We start from the raw sequence: 20,036 nt of genomic DNA, 5'->3' as shown, positions 1-20,036 counted from the left end.
TCTAAATAATAATTAAATTTTAATTTAATTAAAATAATTAAATTTTACATATTAATTAATATAAAATATTAATATTAATACTAAAGGTTAAATATAATATTATATTAACACTACCATACCATACTTCATTTGCTCCACTCACATATGAGTGAGTTTTAGAACCCAAACGAATGGATTATTAAACTTTGGTTAATGACCTTTGACTATGATCGAGAGATTGGAATCAGGGAGTATGTATTTTCGGGAGATCGAGGATTTTAAGGTATTCAGGGTTTTTTTTAAAAGTTCTCATCAAAAGCCCCGATGCAATTAAATTGTTTTTTCGTTATTTTTTATTTTTTTATATTATATATATTTTATGTATTAAATTTTAATTTAATTAAATTGATTATATTTTATATATCAATTAATCTAATTAATTTAAAATTTAATATTTAATATTATTTTTTATTTTGGTTTTATTTTCATGAAATTTAGTTTCTAAACTATAGCCATTTCGATGTTTTGGGTTTTTAAGATTAGTAATTGATTTGGAAATTGGATTAAATTTCTAAAATCCCAATGTTTCATGATTTGGCTGTATAAGTAAAAGAATGAAAAATGTTAGTAATAACTAACTATGGGTTAATACTTTAAAAAAAATATATTATTGAACTAATTTAATTACAAAATGCAATATTGTACATTTATGCATTTTTAACCAAGGCTAGATAAATGATGAGACTTCAAAGGAGTACCATTTTCAAACCAGTTGACCAAATGAGGCGAAACAAATGTTAATGGAAAGCCTATAAAAAATCAATTTCAACAAAGCAATCAAAACATTAATCCAAAGAAAATGAAAAATTAACAAAAGCGTAGGATAATCAACTAATTAAAATTCTAAAAGGTGTTTAGTTGAATTTTTTTATAGAAAGGGTCCCCATTACTTGAAGTGAACAAGTAAAAAATGGGGGGGTTGTGTTTTACCTCAACAATGGTGACACACGGGAGAAGAACCAATTATCTCTGTTTAAGATGAATGAGGTTTCCCAAAAAATCAAGTAAAAATAATTAAAGAAGAGAAAATTATTCTTTGGAATGCTTGATTAGGTTCATTAATCTGAATAAAAACAAGAATCATCTAACTATAATTTTTCTTAAAATTCCTCATAAATTAAAATATTTCAAAACTCTATATCAGTCCTTAATTAGTTGTAGAGATAAAGCAGGGGTCACTTTACAGCTTAGTTTTTAAAATATACTCATTTGTCACAGGTAGAGCCACTGCTACTAGCAAACATCTATAGTCTCGACAAGGTTACCTTTTAATAATCAATGATTCAAAATCCCATCTCTTTAAGAATTATTGACCTAGAGATAAATCCATTTATATATATATATATATATATATATATATATATATATATAGTTCTTAAAAGTCATTGTCCTAGTTTGGTGGCCATATAGTTGACAATGCCATTCACTGGTTATAATTGGACTGAACAAGCTGGCTCGTGATGAGACCCCTTGTGTTATAATTGTTTGCAATCATAAGCCATTACCCTGGTTTGTTTAGCAGTGTTGGTAATGTTAGCCTATTTTTCCTCTATGATCATGGTAAGCAGGCTTATGATGAGACCTCTTATCTTTTAAGTTTAAATATATCTCTGGATTATACTCTAGAAAAAATAAGACCTTTTGGGACAGGGAGAATCATTGACTCCTTAAGAGTTAAGAATGACAATTTCAGAGTTAAAGGTGCTTTGCTGTAAAGTGTCTTTACTAGGTTAAAAATAATTTTTTTGACTGATAATAAAATTTTGAAAGATCTTAATAAAATATTGAAATTTCAAAATGATTACAGTTTTGATGAAAAAGAAATTTCTCCAGATTTTATGATACTTTACCAACTTTCTTGTTTTATAATCTCTTCCTTAAGTATGTCTACCTTTATAATAAGAAAAACAAATTTTATTAAGAGATTTAAGAAAAAGCTAATAGGTGACTATTAACAATTTTTCCTTATGTATGTCGACCATTGTTAGGTAACAAGAAGGCCTTCCATATAAATCATGGCAAAGTCACCAAAATTAAAACTGAAGTCAAAGGAAAATAATTCTTAAGCCAAAGTGAGAAAAGAAATCAGCAAACAAAAATAAAAATGAAGAAATTTGAAAACTGAAAGGAAAATCCAAGTTTCGTAAGATAAAATCAAATAAGAATGTTTATACCAATGTCTCAACAATATGAAGAAAAGAGAAAATAATCACGTAACCATTCCTTCTTATGTCGACATTTAAAAAAATCATACCTTGCAGGGTTGTAAGTGTTTTAGGCTTTTTGGATAGTGGTGACGATAAAATTCAGCCACGATAAAAAATTTCTGTCTGATTCCAATCTTCTTGTTTCAAAGCATCATCTTAATCATTTTCTAATAAAAGGAATGCTTAAATAAATAAACTAAAGGTTTAGAAACTTCCTGGTGTAGCTGTTTCAATGAAGATTATCGTTGCTTATTGAAATAAAACCAGGAGAAGAGTATAGGATTTCCAAAATACGATCTAGCAGAGGATTGAAAGCTTTTATGAAGAGCTACAAAATAGATTTTTTGTATCAGCATACTTTAAAAACAAAACTAAAGTAATGAAATGGAAATTAATGAAAGTGGGTACATGGATCTTACCATTGGACGATTGCATTTGATCTTACCTGAAAGGTATTGATTTTTCCAATACTAGCTAACTTTTTATTTTAGTTAAAATTAAAACATGAAGAAGGAAAACTAACCAAAATCCTATAACCAAATTCATTATTTATTTTATTTAAATTAAAGCATGCAGTAAAATGTAAAAATGGAATGCTTAATGTTCAAGGGAATCGAAATTAAAATAAATGCATCAGAAATGAGAATGAGAATTTGCAGTAATGAATGCTTTTCAAAATATTATAAGTTTCATATAAACTCCATGATTTTTATAAATTGTCCAGAATCAAGACCAAATCTAAGATAATAAAATTTCAATATGAAGATAGAGAGGTCTTGAATTCCATATTTAATTATGGAGTTATATATTTGAAACTGAAATATATGAGAAATCGAAATGATTTAAATGTGCTACAAATTGGTCATTAACTACTTTCTCACCATAGTGGTTACCCAAGCTCGCTTTTAAAATAATACATCGCCATATTGAAGGATTTGCATTGCATGTAGAGGCATGCATTGGAGTTTATCGCATCGGAGGTTACAACAGTAAATTGTCGATGAGAACATGTGCAATGAAATGAAGTGATCACATCATTAAAGAAATATTATATTGGGGATCAGGTAATATTTACATTGTACTTCCCACATTGCACATCGCACATCGCAGATTCGGAGATGTGATGTGAGCATAAATAAAAAAGCGATGAAGTGATTGCGATATCTACGATTGACGAACTTTTGGTACCCGATGTAACACAATATGATTCTTGCAATGCCGATATGCGATGAATGATTTGGCTAATTAGCGATCGCGATTGGAAATCTTAAGCACATGATGTAACAATTATTGATACGCTGATATGCGATGAAGAGTGGACCCGATAATTTTATGTTGAAAATTTAATAACATATCGGATCCGAGACATCGGTCCTTTAAAATTATGCCCCTACTTTTATTGTGATTGAATGGACGCGATATTTTATAAACTTGATTTGAATTTCATATCGGGTCTGGAATTATGTGGTCATCGCAATATCGGTAAAGTCGTTTATCGGAGATCGACGATTCATGATAATGGAAGTATATTCAACTGCAAACCTCCGATATGTGAAATGCGATATGACATATGAGCGAGGTAATACATCGGAGATCTTTTATGAACAATTTGTTATCAAAAATGCTAAAAGCTACTTCCAATGAAATATTTCGCTACAAATGGTTGTGAAGTGGATGATGTGATATTGGAATGAAATTATTGACGAAGATGAGTGGGATGGTAGTATTGCGAATATGTATTCACTGTAGTATCAACAATATGAAAATCAAATTGAAATGATGAATGAAAAAAATTTAAAAAATGCTCAAATTCTAATGAATCACAAATAAAATTTCCCTGAACCTGTTGCAAATTTGAAATGGGTTTGCTGCTTACTTCAAGTTTTTGAAAACAAATGAAAACCTGTAAATAAAACAAAACAAAAATAAAAAAATAAACTAAGGAAAAGAGAAACTAATAATAGATGAGAATGAACTTGTGAATGCGTACCTGGAAGGAAATTCTCTGTAGTTTTTACCTCATGAATCTTCAAATTCTTCCTTCGATTTATCAAAATTGCCTTTGTTCAAAATCATCTCATTATTTATTCTAAATCGGAGTGAGCAATCAACCTTAATAAAATCTGCTTATTCATGTTTAGGAAATATAAAATTTACCAGAAATAAATATAAAAATAGTCTTCCCTTTTGAATTGAAACAACAATTTATTACCTCTGCTTATTCCAAATAACTTGAGAAGAATCTGTGTTGTTATAGTGACTGTTCAATAATGCCTTTAGTAAATGAATATGATGTGTATTACAGCATCAGATAATAAACTAAAGATCTGAATGGGATAAAGCCACTAATTGTGGAAGAATGTCAACACAGATTTAAATGTGTGCTAGGTGCATACTCAATTAAATTCTGTTAATACGTTATTTGAAATAGGCATAGATGTATTCATGGGTAGAGGTATTGCTGCAAGAAATTTTTAAAAAGGAAAACAAGAAAAAAAGGAAAACAAGAATTAAAACTTTCTGATAGAAAGAAAATGTTTCATTGAACATGTATGAGAAGGGCTGATGGCTTTGTTTTATTTTTTAATCTGCAAAATTGTTGAAATAAAAATAAATAAACTAAATTAATTCTATTGCTATTCTAACCATTCTCTCATTTTAATTCTTGCATATATGTTTAGTTCAAATGTTATTAATAAAAATACAAATCTAATTAAACTAAGAAAATTAAATATGAAATCAGAATGTACAATTATTGTTAGCAGCTTAATTAAAATCTCATTCTCTTGAAATTTCCTTTCGAGTTCAATACCAATTGGATCATAGAAATTTGGATGGATTTCCATTAATGGTTGCGAAATGTTCAAAAGAGGAGAATTTTATATTGCTGGGCTAAATTTTTTATGTTGGCGGGCTTAAAAATTTAATCCTAAATTAGAATTCTAATTATCTAATAATTAATTCAAATTTATTATTAACTAAACTAATTATTTAATAAACTATTATTAATTAATCTTAATCTAACATATTAAATATTTAACTATTTATAAACTAATTAATCTAAATAATAATTAATTTTTAATTTAATTAACTTAGTTAAATTTTACATATTAATTAAATTAATTAATATAAAATTTATTATTATAAAATATTAATATTAATATTAATATTAAATATAATATTATATTAACACTACCCTACCATACTTCATTTTCTCCACTCACATATGACTGAATTTTAGAACCCAAACGAATGGATTGTTAAACTTTGGTTAATGCCCTTTGACTATGATAAGGAGATCGGCGTCTGGGAGTATGTCTTTTCGCAATCAGGAGATCTAGGATTTTAAGGTCTTCGTGGTTTTTTTTAGAAGTTTTGATCAAAAGCCCTGATGCGATCAAATTGTTTTTTTTGTTATTTTATTTTATTTTATATACATTTTATGTATTAAATTTTAATTTAATTAAATTGATTATATTTTATATATCAATTAATTTAATTAATTTAAAATTTAATATTAAACATTATTTTTTATTTTGGTTTTATTTTCATGAAATTTAGTTTCTAATCTACAACCACTTCGATGTTTTGGGTTTTTAAGATTAGTAATTGATTTGGAAATTGGAGTAAATTTCTAAAATCCCGATGCTTCATGATTTGGCTTTATAAGTAAAAGAATGAAAAATGTTAGTAATAACTAACTAGGGGTTAATATTTAAAACAAATGCATTATTGAACTAATTTAATTACAAAATGCAATATTGTACATTTTATGCATTTTTAACCGAGGCTAGATAAATTATGAGACTTCAAAGGAGTACCATTTTCAAACCAGTTGACCAAATGAGGCAAAACAAATGTCAATAGGAAGCTTATAAAAATCGATTTCAACAAAGCAATCAAAACATTAATCCAAAGAAAATGAAAAATTAACAAAAGCATAGGATAATCAACTAATTAAAATCCTAAAAGGTGTTTAGCCAATTTTTTTTATAGAAAGGGTCCCCACTATTTGAAGTGAACAAGTCGAAAATGGGGGGGGGGGGTTGTGTTCTACCTCAATAGGTCCAAGAGGGTATATAGTTTAGGGAATAATATTTTAATGTAGGGTTTGAGGTTTTAGATGTAGATTTAGGGTTTTATATCTTAGGTTAGGGTTTTTCCATTTTAATACATGAATTTTGTTGACAAGTACCCATGTACACCTCTTCATCACAAAGCGACATTTTCAATGTCGCATGGCAAAAAACCCATGTCGATGACGAGACCCTGATGAAATTGATGACAATCACATGTCGACACCTAGGTATCAAACCATATCAGCATGAAAACCATATACATTACCAGACAACCTGAACCATAAAAATCATTGTCGAAGCTGACGACACTGGACACTGAATGCTGACGATGAAACTGAACCAGTGTAACTGATCTGACGAGATCCTCCTGGATCAAAGAGAAACAAGTTGGTCCAGTTCCTTTGTTCAATAAAACAAGCTATGAATTTTGGAAAGGTAGAACGGAAACCTATTTGGGAGCTATTGGATATGATGTATGGTGTTCAATTATTTATGGAAACATATCTACCAATGAGTCAAGGAGGTACAATACAAAAGCAATGAATGTCATTCTAAGTGCTATACCAGACTCTATGAGATCTAATGTAGGTCAATGCTCATCAACTAAATAACTTTGGGAGAAGCTTCAAAATATTTACTTAAAAAAGCATGCAAGTAAAGATGAAGATGATGATGATACTCAAAGAAAAGATCCTAGTGATAATTAAGAAAAATAAGAAGTGGACATGGAGATAGAATTGATCAATGCCTTAAGTGATCTTAACAAAACAAGGAAGAAAAATAAAATACTTGAAGCTAAAGTTATTCAAAAGCAAAAAGAACTTGATGAAACTCTAGCAAAAATAAACATGATTAGAAAGGAAAATGAATGGCAGAAGGAACAAATGAAGAATTTTGACAAAGCAACAAAAGAAGTTTCCGTCATAAGACTCAAATCGAGGAAGCAGAAAAGACAGACAAAATATTAACAAGCAAGTTGAAGGAAACTATTTTGAAGTATGAAGTGTAAGTTTCTCAAAAGAAACATGAGCTTATTTTGAAAATGCAAGATGTTGAAAAAATGAATTGTGTCATTAATAAAAAGGATAATTAAATTGCTTGCTTAAATATGAAAACAAAAGAAGCAGGTGAAGCTCCATGCAATGAAGGCACAAGTTCCAAGCCCCATAAAGCAAGATTAAAGAAAAGATTGAAAACAAAATTCTTCAAAGGCCAAATTGAAGTGAAGCATAGAAGAAGACTAAAAGTGTTGCTGCTCCAAGAAGTAATCCACCTCCAAGAAAGAATGTATTCAGAAGATCATCAAGGCAGGAAAGTTCAACTAGGTACACTCATATATTTTATGGGTATTGGTTTCATGTACTAACTTTGGACATAAGGCTAGGTATTGCAAAGCTTATGATAGGGATGTACAAGGTTATTATCAAAACCTTAGAAGCAATTTTGTAGGAACATAAGACATATATCCAAATTGCATCACAATAGAGAATATACCTTAGTTTTTTTGTCATCCAGGTACCACATTGAATGCTTTAATTTCCATAACTATGGACATATAGCTTGTGATTACAGATACATGATGGGATGTTCCATGAAGGACAAATCGAATATTAGGTACAAGAAAATTTGGAGAAGAAAATAAAAGCAAGAAGATTAAATGAATGGAGAAATCTTAGAAGTCATGCTCTCATGATTTGTAAAGTAATAAGACCATGATGAATCTATAGGAACAAAGGAAGATTTCAATGCTCAAAGTGATCTTGCAATAAAGAAAGTTCGTATATAATTTTAAACAATCTGACTTGGAGAATCCCAGTACTGTGAATGTTGAATAGGGGAGTCTCTATAAGAACAATTCCAAATTTGAAGATCTATGAGGAAGTTTGTTTTCGAAAGGAAATATCACATTGATTGGATGATAGTTTATGGAATATCTCATGTCACACTGATTGATTTCTTCAAGGTGGAATCAAAATGATAAGTTGTGTGAGGCACAAAAAGACATAGGGAGATAAACTATCAGAGAGAAAGAAAAATTGCAGGAAGACATAGGGAGATACTTCATCAGGGTAAGTTACCCCTTGTCATTGATGTCAAAGGGGAGAGAAATTAGGAGAGGAATATTAGAAGCATGGAGACAAGGGGAGAAATAATCGCATGGAGAGTAAGTGTGTTGCCATCAATGACAAAGGAGGAGATTACTTAATGGTACTGTCATTGATTCCAACATCAATATTTGAACGCTCTTAATATACACCAATGGATTGCATTAATTGGAAGTTCTAATGGAAAATAATCCCTTGAAGGAGGTGATAGAACCCCACTAGTTTAAAAGCCCCATGCGTTGTGATCATGATGTCCCACATTTGATGAGGTGTTTGAATGATAAGATCAATGAAATCGCAAGTAAGACCACCATCACTGTATTCCTAGTCATGCCAATTCCAATGGTAGGTGACACACCACATAACTCCTCACGGTTGAGGAGAATGTTCCTTCAAAGACGATGCCCCAAATGTGTGGTGAGGAAGCCCAAAATCAATGATAACATACAATCTTATAATTGGGTAAAAATGAGAATTTATATTAAGAAATTTTTATTAACTTGAGTGGGTCTTTGGTTGATTAATCAACCCTAAAATTGAGGAATATTCTTTGTCAAATCGACTTCCAAAGGAGGATTTAGTCATCCCCTAAAAATAATTTTAATTGTGGAAATTATTCTAACTTGGAAATAAGGTTGGCTCAATCAAAAAATGATTTTAATTGGGCATGAATTAAGGCCAACTCCATGAATTCTAGGGCTAGTCGACCCACCTTCTAGACCCCTCCTTCCTCTCTATATGAGGGCATTTAGCTCCCTTCAGGATGTATCAATCAATCATGAATTATCTAATGTATTTACACTAAAATTTGTTTTGAGGCCTAGGAAATCACGAAGATATGTTGGAGCTCAAGTTTCTATGGGTTAAGGGCTTCATAGTTTTATCTTCCTTATGACGGTTTTTCACTTGACATAGATCATTGGTCTGAAGCAAAGTTTTTCACTGTATCAATTGTATTATTGGCTGCCTTAGAATCAGAACTTAGAACCCCCTCTTTAGGCTATACTCCTGAGACAAAGGTTTGATTTTCTAAGTCATCTTTTTTGTCACCTTTTCGACCAATTTCTTTGTGAGCATTTAAAATTTTTAAGGAGAATCTGCGGCTACTTCAAAGTCACAACTGAGGCATAATTCTAGTTCTGTTGGAGGCTTATCAAGTTCATAATTATGGTTGAGTTTTGGAGTTCTTTCAATATCTTTTTTTATCCCTCCCCATGGCATAACATCGGTGCATGACATTGGTCCTCTTGAAGATTAAACTAAGCCTTATTTGAGGTTCAATGTTAGGCCCCTATACTACTAGTGTAACCCATTATTGTTATTATTACAGCCCCCTTATTATATTGTTGTACCCATGTAGTCCACGTATTGTTACTATTGTGTCCCATAGAAGCCCACTATTGCTATTATTGTGCCCTTACATTATTATTGTTATGTCGACTCTGATTATATTATGGCTCCTTAGACTCCTATATATAGAAAGGAGGTCTTGTAATTTGTATCATCCAAGAATTGTTCATTTGTGTAATGTAAAGGAGGTTTCCCCCTTGAAGAGGCTGAATTCTAAGGCATTCAACTATATTTTCTATCTTTTTGTGAGCTGGTTTCATAACATTTGGTATCAGAGCTTTGGATTCTAGGGTTTCACTGCTCCAAATAGGTCATCGTGGCATTTTTGCTATAACTTTTTTGTTTGCGAGGTTTCAGAAGTGAAAAAAAACCCATTTGAGAAGAAATCACATTGAACCTTGGGTCTGAATTTCAGAGCTTTTTGCACTATATTTGCGGAGATATGATCTGAGGAAGTTGGTCATTTTGCACACTCCTGAATTACATTCCAAATAGGTGACCTGGGGAAAATCGTCATAACTTTCTCTCTGTGCATCAGATTGAAATTTTGTAAGAAGGTATAGAAATAGGACAGACTATAGTTTCCTGTATATAGTTTTTAGAGCCAAAGGTCAAAACAGTGACTTGTGGCACTTCATACAAGTTAAATCTACTGAACTAGTCTATAATCAGGTCATTGTGGGAGATTTAGCATAACTCTTCCTTGGAGAATCCAATTTGGATCAGACTAGTGGCATTGGAAAGAGGACACAAATGGCTACTGCAGGTCAAAATTTGAGAATTGGAAGAACCGTAATTACAGAGCTATATTCGTTTCAAGATCGAGCTCCTAAGATCAAGAAAATGCAATATGAGAAAGTTTGATGGCAAGGATCTGATAAATTGGATACTTTAGATGGAGCAATATTTTGATCTACATGGTGTACCACTGTTACAAAAGGTATTTATTGCATCTTCATATTTAGAATCGGATCAATTTTTATGGTATAAAGGGCTTTGTTCTCGTAAACAACTAGTTACGTGGTCAATTTTCACGGAAGAAATGATAGCACATTATGAGGATACACAGAGCAACACATTCTTTAGAGCAACACCATAACAATTAGAAAGAGTAAAAGATATTTGTTACATAGTGGAAAGTAAAATTATGGCAACAAGGAAGTCTACCCCTCACAACTATAATAATGGAAGTGTTGTTTCTCCTAGCGTTCCACAATCTACAAGGGTTACACCACAACAATTGGAAGAGTAAAGAGGAAAAGGGCTTTGTTACAATTGTGATAGCAAATTCAATAAAGGTCATAAGTGTGTTGAGAAGAAATTATTTTACAGAGATTATGAAGAGGAGGAAGAAAAAGATCAAGAAACATCAAAAGAAGAGTATATACACCAGGAACCAACCACAAAGAAAGAAGAAATGAATCTGACCATATCTTGTAAAGGATTGGCAAGAATTACCACTACTAAAACTCTCAAGATAGAAGAACATATCAAGAAGAAAAAGGTTCAAGAAGTGAAAGATCACATCGAGAAAGAAGAAATGAATCCAACCGTATCTTGTAATGCATTGGCCAGAATTACCACTCCTCAAATTATTAAGATAGAAGGACATATCAAGAAGAAAAATGTTCAAGAAGTGAAAGATCATATCGAGCATCAAGAAATGAATATGACCATATCTTGTAAACCATTGGAAGAAATTACTGTTATAGACAATTTTGTGCCTGGCAGCATCGGGCATGAATTGTCAATAATCCAAGGGATCCAAAGTCCCTAAACATGATGTTCCTACCCCTAGAGGAACAAGGTCAGCAAACCAACAACTCTCAGATCAGTTCTCCACCTGAAAAACACTCAAAAACAAGCAATCCTGAAATCAAAGCAGGTGCTCCACTAGGCTTCTGCGTTGAAACTCAACTCCTCCATGGTGTACCTGCGTTGCAAAGTAGGTAGAACAAAGACCACCTGCACTGAGCGAGATGGGACAAGTGGCACACTGAGTCATTGCTCTGGAATCTTCCAAAAATGACACTTGGATCAGGGATTTCGCCTTGTGATGAGTCAGAGGCTCTGTTTCTCCAAGTGGAAGCAAGGTTCTCCAAGTGGACTCAAGAACTGAAGATCAACTGAAGAGAGAGAGGACACAAGGCAGCTACACACCAGTTGCAAGCTGACTCATCCTTTCTCAATTCATCTATATATTGATCTCTCTCCTATGAGCTCAGGAGGCTGGAATCTTGTGCAAAGTAATGATATGCTGTTGGTTTCACTATAGAACTATTGGGTGATTGCTTGAAGGAGGTGAAGAGGAGAAATTCTTTCTGCTGGGAGGTGTTGCTGGATTGGGGCCTTCAACGGTTGTAACACTCTCAGAACTTTACTTCTTCCATTAATAAAAGCTATTGAGGTTCTTCTATATGCACTTGTTTCAATGATGTATTGTGATAATTGTTATTTGATTTATGCTAATCCTTGAATCAGTTATGATTGCATGCTTCTTGTAGTTTCCTTCTTTGTTATTTTGCAGGATCTCATCGTAGCTGGGCCAGCAAAAAAGCAAGGAGCTGGGAGCAAGCAGCAAAGAGAAGAGTTTGGATTCGACATTAAGCGCAAGGCAACGGTTAGTGCATTTCTTCATTCTCTCTTGCTTTCGTAAAGAAGTAAACCTTAAGTAGTTTTCTTTACAGTTGTTGCTGAGGTACTATCACCCTTAGAGTGGGATAGGGTCATCCGAGTCGGATACTTTTCCCTACAACAAACTGGCGACTCCACTGGGGATGACAAGGAAGATGAAAAGCTATCACTAAGAGCTTACAAGGATCCTTGTAGATCAGCTCTTCAAATCATGAACATGCTCAGAAATGAGCTAGAGTAGCTGCCCTCTACTTCGCTTTTGATATAGTCAAAAGCTTTTCGATTTGGTACTCTTTTGTTCAGGAAATGAATAGCAAAATACTACAAACAATCAAACAGATGGGTTAGTGTAGCGCAACAACCCATGGTATCGCAACCGTGGATAGTGCAATACCAACAGCCACAATTCCAACAAGTGTACCAAGGTTCTGAACAGCAAATCTTTGCGAATACTGGACAACCATATATCCAAAATGGCCAAAATCAACCACTTTATAGTGGTCAAGTCCATCAACCGTATCAATCATACCAACATCAACTCCATTATGCTGGTATGCAAAGACCAACTGTTCAGGCAATTCCATCTTACCCTGGTTACGCTTCCCCTAACTTGAATCAACAGTTACCATTCGTGGTGACTTTAGAGTTGCCTGATTTACATCGGTTAACCAATGATCCAATTGCTTATGCCCCATGGTGGCCAGTGATCCCGCACAAACTTCCATCCGACATTCCTAAATTCAATGGAAATCCAGGTGAAGACCCGTCGAATCATGTGATGACATTTCATCTATGGTGTTCGTCGAACACTTTAAATGATGATTCGATAAGGCTTCACCTCTTTCAGAGGACATTGACAGGTCCAGCGGCGAAATGGTATATAGAATTGCCAAGAGCTTCGTTCGACAATTTTAGCTCCCTTGCCACGACATTCTTAACCCACTTTCAATTACCAATAAGGTATGAAACGGGAACAGAGATATTGACCAACTTCAAGCAGACAACCGCCACTCATATATCAGATCATATACATGAGTGGCGACGTCGACGAAGAATGGTTAAAACATACGTTCCTGATCAGCTTTTAGCTGAGTGGTTTATAAAGTCGTTACTTCCGGCCATAACGGAAGATGTGGCAAAGGGGGGAGTCGTAACAGAAGAGCAGGTTATTGCTCGTGCGCAATATTTGGACTTAGTATATACTCAGTCCGGCACGCTCTATGACAAAATACTAGACGCCCCTAGACCAGAGTTTTCAATCCCTCCTCCTCCTAAATCAAATAGTGACTCTCATGCCGGCGATGGCGTGATTGGCACGGCAAACACAAATCCAAAAAGGGCCAATCAAAAGAAGGCCCGTAAGGATTCGAATCAAAATGCGCATGAGGAAATTCTTGCTTCGGAAGTAAATGCCGTATCGACAGATAAAGGCAAAGAAACCAATCAACCAGGAAGCAAGAAGAAGCAAAACAAAGGGAAGAAGAATAAACAAGGTAAGTCATCCCCTAAGAAAAATTCTTCGAACCCTCCTGGGAATAGGAAACCGAATCCATGTCAAATATGCGATGACAAGGATCATAACACTAAGAATTGCCCATTCAAAGCTGAGCTAAAGAGGTTCTTTAAGAGTCCGCATACCTCAGCTGTGTCAAGTGATCCATTTCCTAACCCAGGTCAAAATCTGGTTGATAGTGGAAACGCTTCCCCGTCTCAAGTACTTATGTTGTCGATTTCGAAACAGCAAAATGATGCTTTGATTTCGACAAGGAACAAAGATTACGGGAATCCACAGGTGTCGAACGATAAAGGTAAAGATCAACCTAGCAGTTCGACAACAACTTCGGCAGAAGTTGTACCCCCCATCACGCATGAATTAACGATAAAACCGCCAAAGGGAGTAGTACACAAGTCGACATTTAATCCTCGTGCTAGAGCGGCACAACATTATAACATATTGGAAGATTTGGCGCAATCGCCATCTGCTATGTCGACTCTTGAGGTACTACAACATTGCCCATCCCAAAGGCAGGCATTGTTATCAGCAATTGGTGGGGTGGATCCTAAAGATTCCAATCTGGTATCCTTTGATCACAAAGGGTATGATCCTCAGTTACCAGCTCAACTAGCTTTCCTCGTCCAAGTGAAAGCCCTCAACAAAACAGTTCATCGAACGATTATTGATGAGGGAGCATCGACATGTATTATGTCGATGAGTTGCTGGAAAACTTTAGGATCTCCAACCTTGTCGCGATCATCGACAACATTAAAAGCATTCGACGGAAGGATATATACCCCTTACGGTATCCTTAGTAACCTGAAAGTTGAACTAGGGGGAAAAACAGTAGAAATAGATGATGAAGTCATCGATGGCAATCTTGACTATAACATCCTACTGGGAAGGCCATGGATTTATGCCATGCAAGCTGTTGTGTCGACTTATTTTAGGAAGATCGCATTCCCCTTTGAAGGAGGGATTACGGTCGTTGATCAACAAAACTTCCTCCCTAATGGTTCACAAGTTACAGGAAGCGTTCCTATGATCCATGGCAGTGACCGATCGATTCAGGATATTGGAGTAGGTCTGTTGAAAGATCCCACCATGATGGGAACTTTCGCGCTACCACCTCCTATTTGCATAGGAAATGTACCGTTTGTAGCAACATGCAATATGGTATCCACCTTGAAAGTCACAGAAAGCAGAGCCGCTATGGATCATGCAATGGTTTTGCCACCAAGCCCCATTGAAATATTGTAGCAATCAATGTTTCAAGCTTGGGAGGCGAACCCAAATCAACGCTCGTCGAGCGTTTGGGTAGATAGGTCTAGAGAATATGGTACCTCATTAGATCCTTGGTCGAAAGTGCATGAGACTGACGAAGGAATCTTACAATCAATGTTGATTGAGGGGGCACCATGGAATGATCACCACCATCGTTCCCTTCTTCCGGAATATGAAGGAGATACTCGACACGACTTGTACCACCCTTCAGTATTTGAATTCCTAACAAATACTGTAAATACGGTGGATTCCGAGCGAAACCTATCCAATACTGAAGAGACTATAGCCATAAATATCTCGACAAAACCTGATGTTGTAGAGAATATTCATGTCGGCAAAAGTTTTTCCCCTTCAGAACTGGAAATATATGACGCTCTCTTTCGCGAATTTAGAGATGTCTTTGCTTGGTCGTATGATGAAATGCCAGGCATCGACTCGAGTATCGTTGAACATGAAATTAAAATGTATCCTGATGTCAAACCAGTAAGACAACGGCTTCGACAGGTTCATCCTAAGAAAGCCGCTGCCATTAAGGCAGAGGTTGAGAAACTTCTCCATGCTGGATTCATCTACCTGGTTCCTCTAACCGATTGGGTATCGAATATTGTCCCTGTTATGAAAAAACAAGGGACGATAAGAGTGTGCGTCGATTATAGGGATGTAAACCAAGCTTGTCCGAAGGACAACTACCCTACGCCCTTCATCGACCAGATAATTGATGAATGCGCCGGATGTGAAATCTTTTCCTTTATGGATGGATTTTCCGGGTATAATCAAATAAATATCCGCCCACAGGACCAGTCAAAGACTGCATTTATTTGTCCGTGGGGCACATTCGCTTATCGGAAATTACCCTTTGGTTTAAAGAATGCAGGGGCGACGTTTCAGAGGGCAATGAATTATGCCTTCCATGACATCAAGAACATCATTCAACCATATCTCGATGACCTTCCGGCTCATTCGCGAAAGCGGACTGATCATCCGCAGCATTTGAGAGCAATATTTCTACGTTGCCGACACTACAAGATAAGACTCAATCCACACAAATGTGTGTTTTGTGTCGGTTCTGGTCGTTTACTTGGCTTTGTAGTCTCTAAAGATGGGATTCGTCTCGACCCCTGTAAGGTTCAGGCAATCTTCAATTTGCCTCCACCTTCGAATTTGCTTCAGATTCAGAAACTCCAAGGGAAAGCAAACTTTCTGAGAAGGTTCATTCCAAATTACGCAGAACTTGCTAAAGGTTATACACGTCTTTTGAAAAAATATGTACCCTTCGACTGGGACAAGGTTGCGCAATCTTCCTTTGATGCTTTGAAAGAGTCTCTAGTAAAAGCATCATTAATGTATGCCCCAGATTATCTTAGGGATTTTAACCTGTATCTAGCTGCAGCAGATACAACCATTGCGATGGTTTTAGTTCAAGAAGTCGATGGAGTTGAACATCCTGTATATTATTTAAGTAAAAACTTAAATGATACAGAAAGTAAATATTCTTACGTTGAAAAGCTAGCGCTTGCTGCTATTCAAGCGGTACAGAGATTTCGACATTATATCCTCTTTAGGAAAACTACCATTCTGTCAGATTGCAACCCCATGACTTATATACTGTCGCGACAGTCGCTGGGGGGCAAGTATTCCAAATGGATAGCGATCCTTCAAGAGTTTGATCTGGAATTTGTGAAATCCAAGTCAAAGAAAGCTCTGGTATTCGCAGAATTATTATACGATCTCCCATCGTCGTCCAACGACGAAACTTCCAGGGAATCAATCGTGGACGAGACTTTATTTCTGATATCTGCAAGCGATGAATGGTATGGAGATATAATTATCTATCTCCAAACCCAAAAGTTTCGGCTAGACACCTCACACTCCGAACAGAAACGAATACGATACCAAGCAAAAGACTACGTGATCGTCGGTGATACCCTTTACCGTCGTGGTATCGATACAGTTCTGAGGAGGTGTCTCACCCATGAAGAGGCTGAAAAAGCCTTGAATGAGTGTCATTCAGGCGCGTGTGGAGGGCATCAATCCGGTTTCGCTACAGCCCAAAAGATATTAAGAGCAGGATATTTCTGGCCAACCATGTTTAAAGATTGCATAATCGCAGTCCGAAGTTGTCATTCCTGCCAAATCTTTGATAGCAAAACCAGAAGACCACTCGCACCGCTGCAACCAATAGTTGCGGTTGGGCCTTTCGCCAAATGGGGCATCGATTTCATGCAATGTAACCCCACCTCGACCGGGGGGCATGGGTATATTATAGTCGCAGTTGACTATTTTACCAAATGGGCCGAGGCGATGCCTACATTGGACAATACTGGTGAAACAGCTGCCCTATCCTTTTTCAATCATGTAGTCGCCAGGTTCGGCGTACCCCAGGCTATAGTTACAGATCATGGATCGCATTTCCGCAATCACATGATGGTCGAATTAGCTGCCAAACTAGGGCTATCTCACGACAGCTCTACTCCGTATTATCCACAAGCCAACGGACAAGTTGAAGCAATCAACAAGGTCCTGAAGCGTATGTTGCAGAGGATGATCGGAGTTCATAAAAGAAGATGGCACCTAATCCTATATGCAGCCTTGTGGGCCTACCGAACTTCGGTAAGAAACGCAACCGGATTCACACCTTTCCAATTGGTGTACGGTCTAGAAGCAGTCTTACCGATCCAGTGTGAAATTTCGTCGCTTAAACTCGCAATTGATCTCCTCCCCGGAACTTCGGAAGAAGAGGCTCGTTTCTTGGAATTAATCCACTTGGATGAAACCCGTCGTGATGCCGCTTTGGCTAACGAAGCCCGTAAGAAACGAGTCAAGGCTCAGTTCGACAAAAATGTCAAACCCCGTGTCTTCTCAGAAGGTGATTTGGTCTTGCTTTATGACCAAGAATCCGATAAATTAGGAGCAGGTAAATTCAATTCCTTATGGATGGGCCCCTATATTGTTAAAAGAGTGTTAGCGAAAGGAGCCTACGAGTTAATAGATTACGACGGAATTCCACTGGCGCAGCCCCGGAACGGGCTGTACCTCAAGCGTTACTATGCTTAAATAGTAACCTGCAAGCTTTTGTTGTATTTTTTTTTCGCCAAAGTTCTTGTTATGGTTGAGTGATTCCCCTTTTTCATTAGTTGCAGATGTCAAACCTTATGGAGACATGTGTCGGATATGCCGACGGAGCGAGTCGTAGTTTGCGGAACCTATCCTCCGCAGCCTGGGCCATTTTTGATCCAAGCGGCGAGTTAGTAAGTTTCAGAGGTGTATGTATTGGGCAATCAACGAATAACATCGATGAGTATAGCGCGTTGATAGAACTACTCTCTGATGCCATCACACGTGGCATATGCCGACTAATTGTCAGGCTAGACTCACAGCTCGTAATACGACAACTCAATGGTATATATTATGTTCGCAATCCAGCTATTTATCGCATGTTCCTAAGAGTAAAAATCTTGGAAAGACGATTTGATTCAATTCAATATCAACATATTTCAAGAAATTTAAACACATTAACTGACTCATTAGCAAACTATGTGTTAGATAGACATTTGCAACATTTATAAAAAGGACACATCATAAAAGAGTGTACATATGAATCATCCAAATCAACCAGAATGAAACTCGAAAATCAAAATATATATATAAGCTGTTTGTAAAGTTCATACATAATGTTCTGTAACCAAGACAAAAATTGGTCATGTGACCTAAAAAACTCAAAAATGCTAGGGGGCACCCTAGCCTAGTGATGCTCCTGATAGTAGGCCACAGTCTGTGCTATCATGCGCAGAAGACGGGTCCATCGTCTAGGTACACCGATAGTATGTTGCTGCATCGGTAAAGGTAACTCGTCAATTTGTACATCCGGAAGACCACGGGTAAGGTTCTCGACCTGCCCCTGCACAGCTGTAAGGGTCTCAGTATCGCCAAGATCACGAATAATAGCTCTCCTAGCAGGCTCCTCTGCCGGAGCAGCAACAGGTGGTCTCAGACGAACTGCCGGACGAACAGGACCGACATCTGCAAGCACACATGAGTTCAATTAAAGTCTTGATAGAATAAAGCACAAGAACATTATAAATGAAAACAATGAACAGTAATATGGTTGAAATTCTTACCAGTAGCATCCCACTGAGCACCGTCTGGCAGTACCATATCCGGATCACCCCGGAAATCCATACCGACATATGGGTACTCGGAAAAAGCCATCTCCTGGCGATTGAACCACCTGAAGAAAGCAGTATTGAAAGAAATCTGGGATTGACCAGCATGTCTAGACATGTGACCGACCCATCGCTGCATACGTGGCTCGGTAGGAGAAGGCACTCCGAGATCAATATACTGAGGTTGCATCAGAGGGATCTTCTCCAAGGCGAAGGCAGTCAGAATCGAACCAAAACCAAAGTTCTTCAGCTTCCCGTCCTTCACCTTGTTCAATTGATTTTTCATCTGAGTAAGCACCGCATCACTCCAGTTGAAGATCTTCAATTGGAGACATTCCAAGGCGTGCTGCATATGAGACCTGTTGGCAACATGTAAAGATGCGCTACCGGCCATCCTACCAAGAGTATACAGAATGGACCTGAGAGGCCTGCTAGTAACATCACGGATAACCACCTTGCCGTCTCTGCTCGGCTGGGACCCCTCCCTGCAGTACTGGCGGACATAATCTCTCACGGAATCATTCCCCCGAACTGTACCTGATAAAGAAATGGGGGCACCCCGCCTTGACACGGCAGTCAAGAAATAAATATCTGTCACGGTCAATGGAATAGGTTTGTTCCTGATCTGGAATACTTGGTTAACAGGATCCCAAGCATCAAGCATATACTGCAGTAGAGAA

This window comes from Pinus tabuliformis, chromosome 5_1, assembly GCF_031772625.1.
Source record: "Pinus tabuliformis cultivar Carrire ecotype Pingquan chromosome 5_1, CPIR1, whole genome shotgun sequence".
Lineage (NCBI taxonomy): Eukaryota > Viridiplantae > Streptophyta > Pinopsida > Pinales > Pinaceae > Pinus > Pinus tabuliformis.
This window is presented reverse-complemented; position numbering follows the sequence as displayed.